This window comes from Palaemon carinicauda, chromosome 29, assembly GCF_036898095.1.
Source record: "Palaemon carinicauda isolate YSFRI2023 chromosome 29, ASM3689809v2, whole genome shotgun sequence".
NCBI lineage: Eukaryota > Metazoa > Arthropoda > Malacostraca > Decapoda > Palaemonidae > Palaemon > Palaemon carinicauda.
The window spans coordinates 18,545,028-18,552,527 of record NC_090753.1 but is presented as its reverse complement, the minus strand read 5'-3'; positions in this window follow the sequence as shown (position 1 = coordinate 18,552,527).

The following is a 7,500-nucleotide window of genomic DNA, read 5'->3' as shown; positions in this document are numbered from 1 at the left end:
GTAATGTTTGATATCTCTAACTCTCCCTAAGGAACAAAACATACTTGGAGGAGAATATTTTGTATGAATTTATCATTTGCATTCAAATATCATCCGACATACGTTGCCTGAAATAAAACAAAAATTTCCCCCATATAATATAGAGCAAGTGTCTGGGTATATATTATCTCCTCCCATGCCTACTGACGCAATTGGCATTGGTTAGATTTCGTCAGTCGTCTCTATCTTGTGATTTTAATTCAATACTCTTCCATTCATTACCTCCTTCTTCCCGCTTCAGAGTCCTCAGCCATATAGGTCTAGGTCTCCCAACTCTTCCTGTGCCTTGTTGGAAGTATGAAGATCATGCCCAAACCATCTCCTCCTACCCCTCATCTTGATCACATCTACATATGGCACAAGAGTAGTTTCTCTTTTAGTTTCTTTTCGAATTCTGTCCTGTTATTTAACTCCCAATATCCTTCTGAGGGTTTTATTCTCAAATCTACTAAATCTATTGGAGATTGTTTCAATGTCATATCATGACTCATGTCCATATAGAGTCACTGATCTCAATAAACTGATACATAGTCTGATTTTCTTTTGCTTGTATTTTCAGGTGATTGGGTTTCTAAACTCTAGGTAGCCTAGCCAAACCATCTTTCACTAAACTCTAATTCTGAAGACCCTGTATTAGATATCATTGTTCATAAATACTTGATTGATTCTACCTCAACAATCCTTTCCCTTCCAATGATATTTTATCCGCCATTACATACTCAGTTCTCATGATCTCTGCCTTTCTTCTATCTATCTTGATTCTGACCTCCTGTAATATTTCATGTATTCTGGTAAGCAAGAATTGCAAATCCTCTGGTGTTCTGCTAACAAGGACAGCATCATCAGCATAATAAAGGTCTGCTGATTTCCTACTACCAGTCCGGTTTACGTTTCGGCGTAGCCCATTTGGCGTTGCCGTTTCGGCGTAGCCGATTCTCCATCAGAAAACTAGCAGTACTATTCAGCGTAGCCGTTTAGGCGTCAGATTGTTACGGTATCTTTGTTTTTTAAAACACTCAATGACTTATTTATTTATTTATGTATGGATATTTAGAAAAAATCAAGGAATAACGTAAATATTTTTTTTTCACTATGAGTATAAAGGATCTTATTAAAACAATAATGAAATAATTCATATTAAAAACTCTAAATTGAAAATGTTGTGTCAGAAAATTAAAAGTAAACAAAGATTTTTTAACCTTAGGAATGAATTCTTCATTTCGTCATTATGAGCAATACCCTTTCAGGAAATCAATAGGCTTAAAGGACTCAACTTCTATTACTATTTTTTTATTCTTTCATCAGAATCACTTTTGCTCGTTGCATCAACAAAAAAAAAAAGTATCCTTCGTGAATCACTTTGCTTCTTCCACGTTTTGTTAAAATATCTTCTTCCATGTCGTAAAATAGGGCTTACACAACTGAAACAAGTAAATCTATGCAAAAGGGGGAAATAACAAAAAAGAAAATTTTAAATTGGTTAAAGTGAGTGAGAACTAATTACACTATAACGTCGAAATAGTTACTTTATGTAAACAGAAGAAGGAAACGTAAACAAATTCGATTGATTAGAATGGTTAAAGTGAGTGAGAGCCAATTATACTTTAACAAACTAATAGTAATAGTTGACGGCCAACAGTCTGTCCGCCGAAAAATTCTGATGCCGAATCGGCTACGCCTAACTGGCCACGCCGAAACGGCGACGCCAAATGAGCTACGCCGAAACGTGCAACCCTCCTCCACAATCTCCGACTGTTCCACGCATTGCAAAATCCATGAGAGGGATAATCAACAAAGATGACAACACATTCTCTTGGAGTAATCCACTGATCACTAGAAATTAATTTGACAAGACTCCATTAACATCAACTTTGCACTTGCTATACTCATGAACAGACTTAATCAAATTCACATTTTTAAGAGGAATTCCATAATAACGCTGGTGCACGCTATCAAATGATTTTTTCATACACCACAACGGTCATCAAAAGTGGATTTCTATTTTCCACGTATTGTTGTACACCATATCTCAAAAAGAAAACTTGGTCAGTGAAACTTCTATCATTTTCTACTAAATCCTTGTTGTTCATCTCTAAGCCTTTCATCAATCATTCTCTCCAGTTTCTTCAGAATAAGCATATCATATATTTTCATAACAACAGACGTAAGTGTTATGCCTCTGTAATTATTGCAATCAGTCAAGTCTCCATCGAGTTCACAACGGTTGGCCTTTCTCCCAGCCGTTTGGAAAGTGGGGGAGGGAATTGTTATTCCTGTATATACTCCATGTCTCAGCATGGACGGACAAATAAAACTAAGTCAAATCAAATTTCATTTATTGAATTTGGGTACGACTGTTCGTATAGCACTTGGACGTTGCTGAAACACGATGTCTTTACTTAAGGCATTTAGACTCTTCATACATACACCATAACATTTAAACAATCATGATAACTACATTTTGCTGATCCAAACAAAAAGCTTAATAACATCAATTTAATTTCTTGTTTGTTTTATAAAAGCTTGTCCGTTCAGTCCAACGTCCGAAGCTGGATGACTTGTTCACCACCTAAGACCAACCGAGCAAAACTTACTGACATGCCGCCTACTGGACATTCCATCCATCAAGGAAATTAATTTTCCTCTTATTCATAAATTCAAACGGGGAAAATTACATTTCCTGTATATACTCCATGTCTCAGTATGGACGGACAAATAAAACTAAGTCAAATCAAATTTCATTTATTGAATTTGGGTACGACTGTTCGTATAGCACTCGGACGTTGCTGAATATAAAGAACGGGGGCCTTCGTTTGTAATGAATGAATGTTAAAACATGTTTGGATCAGCAATATAATGAACAAATACAACACTTCTAAAAGCCAAGACTTAGAGATACTTTTAACATTTCATCGATACTATCTTTCACATAACCGTCTTTTGGGGTTTCGCTAGTCCAACGACCATGTCGTTTAAACATACGATCTTTGACACCGTTGTTAGCTACTGCGGTGGCTCCTCCAGATCTTAAAGAATGAAAAATACTTTTTCACATCTGACACATGAGGCTTCAATGCATTTATGAATATGTCACGAAGATTTGTGTAGGACATCTTTTTGTTCACATTTCTCACCTTATGTCCAGTTTTTGTAGCACTTAAATTACAAAACAAGTAATCATCACCCTTCAAGTTTGCCCAATTTATTAATTAAACAGGGTTATCTACAGGACAAATATTTGTTCCTGTTTTTGGAATCATTATCCAAGACCCATCTCTATATTTGTCAGTCTTGCAGTCTTCCATAAAAATGGCCATATAAGTAGTATGAAATAGAATGTTAGATATCTTAATACTTAACATTTCACGACTTCTCAAAAATCCAGAAAAGCCTATCAAAAATGCACAAATTGTTCTCTGATTTTTTATATTATTGTATTCGTATAGTCTGTTGTACAAAGAGGTAATGATATCAGCAGTGATCGGTTCTTTTTTGACGACTGGTTTCCCCAAAACTCTTTTGGCCACTTCTAAAATATTTTCAACTAACTTTGAATTCGTTGGAGAATATAGACCGTTAATGTCATGGTACCATTTTATTGCATAGAAAGCAGCAATAACTGGACTAGGTGAATTTACAGAAGCCAAATATATTACTACTATGAAAGATTTGGCGGGCAAATCGTCTCCACTTCCCAAGCCGTTGCATGATACCCACTTCTGAAAGCGCACAAACGCTCCATGATATTTTGAACTGGTAGAATCTGCCCTTGATTTCTTCAACAAATCCGGAAGTAGGTGCACTTTTCCCGCCATCACTTCTGGGAGCTGATCAATTTTGGTCTTATGGATCTGAAAAAACACACGTAAAGTCGATGGTTAATAAAACTGAAATTGGACATAACTTCAATATAATACAATACATTTAAACTTTTAAAGACCAATTCAAATATACCTGCACCTGCGCAATACTGCTTGTGCTTTGAAACACGGCAATACTGCCTTTGTTATAACTGCGCCTCCGCAATACTGCTTGCGCTTTCAAACACGGCAATACTGCCTTTATATAACTGCGCCTCCGCAATACTGCTTGCGCTCTCGACCTCAAGTACGGCAATACTGCCTTGTTATAACTGCGCCTCCGCAATACTGCTTGCGCATTCAAGCATGGCATTACTGCCTTCATCATAACTGCGCCTCCGCAATGCTGCTTGCGCTTCCAAGCACGGCAATACTGCCTTTATTTATATAATACTTTTTTTTTTTTTGGAAATAAAACTGCGCTCCAAACACGGCAATACTGCCTTAATTTATATTATAATTTCTGAAATATTGCTGCACCTACGCAATACTGCATGTGCTTCAAATACCAGGGACTATTTTGCATCTCCATCTTTAAAGTTATGTTTTGAATGCAGTATCGAGTTTGTCAATTTTCAAAAACCAAAAATTAGACAGTGTAACTTTTATACAAGCAGTTCCGTACGAGGGACGTAGCCTCACATTCGCCACAAATATAATATTGACTAACTTATTGAAGAAAAATCAACTTTCAGTGCCAACATACGGAAATTCAAATCAATATTTCCAAACATACCCTTTCCACTCCTAGTTGACACATAATTCTCTCTGTTAATTGGTAAATCGAACCAATCAACTACCTCTGGTATAAATGACCCTGTTGGACAAAGAAATGGCCAAAACCAAGCTGATTTCCAGCAAGGCACAACAAGAACACCAGCAGCTTTGTCAAAGACCATTTTCTTGATAACCTAAGTAATGACAGTGCTTGGGGGAACAAAAATCCGAACTTTCCTCCCCACTGTTCTGAAAAAGCGTCTATACTGTTACAAGTGGGACTCCAATATCTTGAATAATACGAATTAATTTTCGCATTATATTCGGAAGCGAACCAATCAATATGTGTATTTCCAAATATAGCCTGAATCATATCAAATATTTTAAATGAGATACCCCAGTCATCAATGTCTATAATCTTTGACAGATAATCTGCTTTTTCATTCATTGTTCTAGGAATCCATCCCATTTCCAACAAAATAGACTTTGTAATACAAAATCGAAAAATATCAATAGCTATACTTCGCAATTCCACCTTCATAGAACCTTTCGATACGATCGCTTCAACCCCTTGATTGTCAGTAAACCATTTCACCCTCTGACCAGTCAGAATATGATCTAACGACTGTAAAACACGATAAACAGCTACCAATTCTCACCATGTCGAAGACTTAAGACTTTCTTCAATGGACCATGAACCATATGAAATACCGGTTTTCGCACTGATTGCATAGCCAGCAAACCCTGTACTACTAGCGTCAGAATACACAATTTTTCAGCATTGAAAAGACACATTGGTATGTTTTATATTCAGTTCTGACAGAGATATTTGTCAAAATTCTAGTTGTCTCTTACTTTCATCAGAAATTTTTATATACTGATCCCAGTGACTAGCAGCGAGTATGTCAATACTTAAATTCTGGGTCATTATTTGAGAGACTTTTCCTATGACAACACTCATTGAAATAATTTGACCAATACAGCTCGCTACTTTCTTAACATGAACGTACCTGTGGACTATAATACTATTCAATATTTCTGAAATCGTATTGATGCACTTAAGTAATCTTCGATCAGGGATGAATATCGAACTGTTTCCAGAATCAAGCATCACACCTAAAAACTCCAGAACCTGAGTGGGTGACCAGATACATTTCGTTGCATTCGGGATAAATCCCGATGACAACAGATAATTTTTTATATGCTGGCTAAGTTTAATTGCGCCATCAAGAGATTGTGAACAACCGTATCCATCATCTAAGAACATGGTGACAAACCTTCCCTCACCGCGCCATTTCTTCAGCAGCGGTCCGGTCAACTTTGTAAACATATAGCAGGCGCTTGAAATTCCGAAAGGGAGAACATTAAACTTGTAAAAATTAGTCTTTCCTTCCCTATTTATCCAAGAAAACCCAAGGTATTCTGTGTGAGGCTCATAGATGTCAACAAAATGATAAGCGTTGGTCAAATCAAACTTAATTTGATAACCCTTGCTTTTAAATAATGATAATGCAATTCTAATATCTTCAGATTTTATAGGTTGTTTCCACAAATGCTTATTCACTTCTCTTAAATCAAAAATAAGTCTTTTACGTTTAGAATTTTGAATGGAAACAGTCAATGGATTTACAACATGGTGGGGGGGGGGGGGGGGGGGGGGCTTTCGCAAACTGATATTAGTGCTCTATCTACTAGATCTTGGATAGCTTCTGAAACAAAATCAAATTCTAACAAAGCAGATTTATTGTTTTTACAAAATGTTCTCGAAGCTTTTGAATACAAAGGTAACTTATAGCCTTTTTCTATTACGTCGAGTACAAAATCACTCGAGCCAATTGACCTCCAAGATTGAATATGTTTCTTTAACCTACCCCTAACTATTATACTTTTCTGTCCATGCTCATATTCATAAAAATCATGGGTAAATCTATTATAGTTAAAATACTCATCTTCTAACAAGTCTGTTGACACCTCCGGTTTACTTCCTTGCTGGCCCACCAGTTGCCTTCTCCCCGCCGGCACTGGCTGCTCCGAAAAAGGTTGCACCTCTGGAATAGGGACAATTCCGCCGAAAGTGTGAGAACTCCCCACAAGCAAAACAGGTTCCTGGAGCGACGAAGCCGGAACTTCTGGTGTTGAAACTATTGGTGCTGGTTTGGCCACGAAAAAACCTGCCTCTTCCAACCGGACAGAATCCATATGTTTTGTGACTGGAAATGCCTGAACCCCAATAATTGTTTCTGGCAGTAGAGTCAAACGACCGCCGAGAACCGCCTCGGGGATAACTTCGAGTCTTCTGCTTTTTGAGCGCCCTGCTCTCAGCCTTGTTTATTCGAGATTCATCCTCGCTGTCGGACGCAACCGGATTTGTTTCGTACTGCCTGACAGTTTCCCATCCGCCTGCTGATGTATCGGCAATTCTAACAAGTTTATTCCTTTTATGTACTTTGTCTCTAACTTCCTCAAGCTGTTCTCTCACATAGTCCAATTTTCCGTTTTCTACGCCCCAAAGGCACTGGTTAATTGCATCTTCAAGTTCACTATTAAACTCAAATTGGTGTTTGTTTCCAAGAAATTTCCATGACAAGTCCTTTTCGGTTTTTAATTTCTCCACTTCAGTGGCAACGGTTAATGAATTGCCTTGTACATCACTTTTTAAGTTCGAAGTGCTGCCAAATGGTATTCAATTGAACTTGAATACCAGAGTCACTATCACCATTGCTTGCCATTTTAAGCCGTGTAAAAGATTTGCCACGCCTTTGTATATATAATAACCGGTGTTATAAAAGCTTCTCCGTTCAGTCCAACGTCCGAAGCTGAATGACTTGTTCACCTCCTAAGACCAACCGAGCAAAACTTACTGACACGCCGCCTACTGGACATT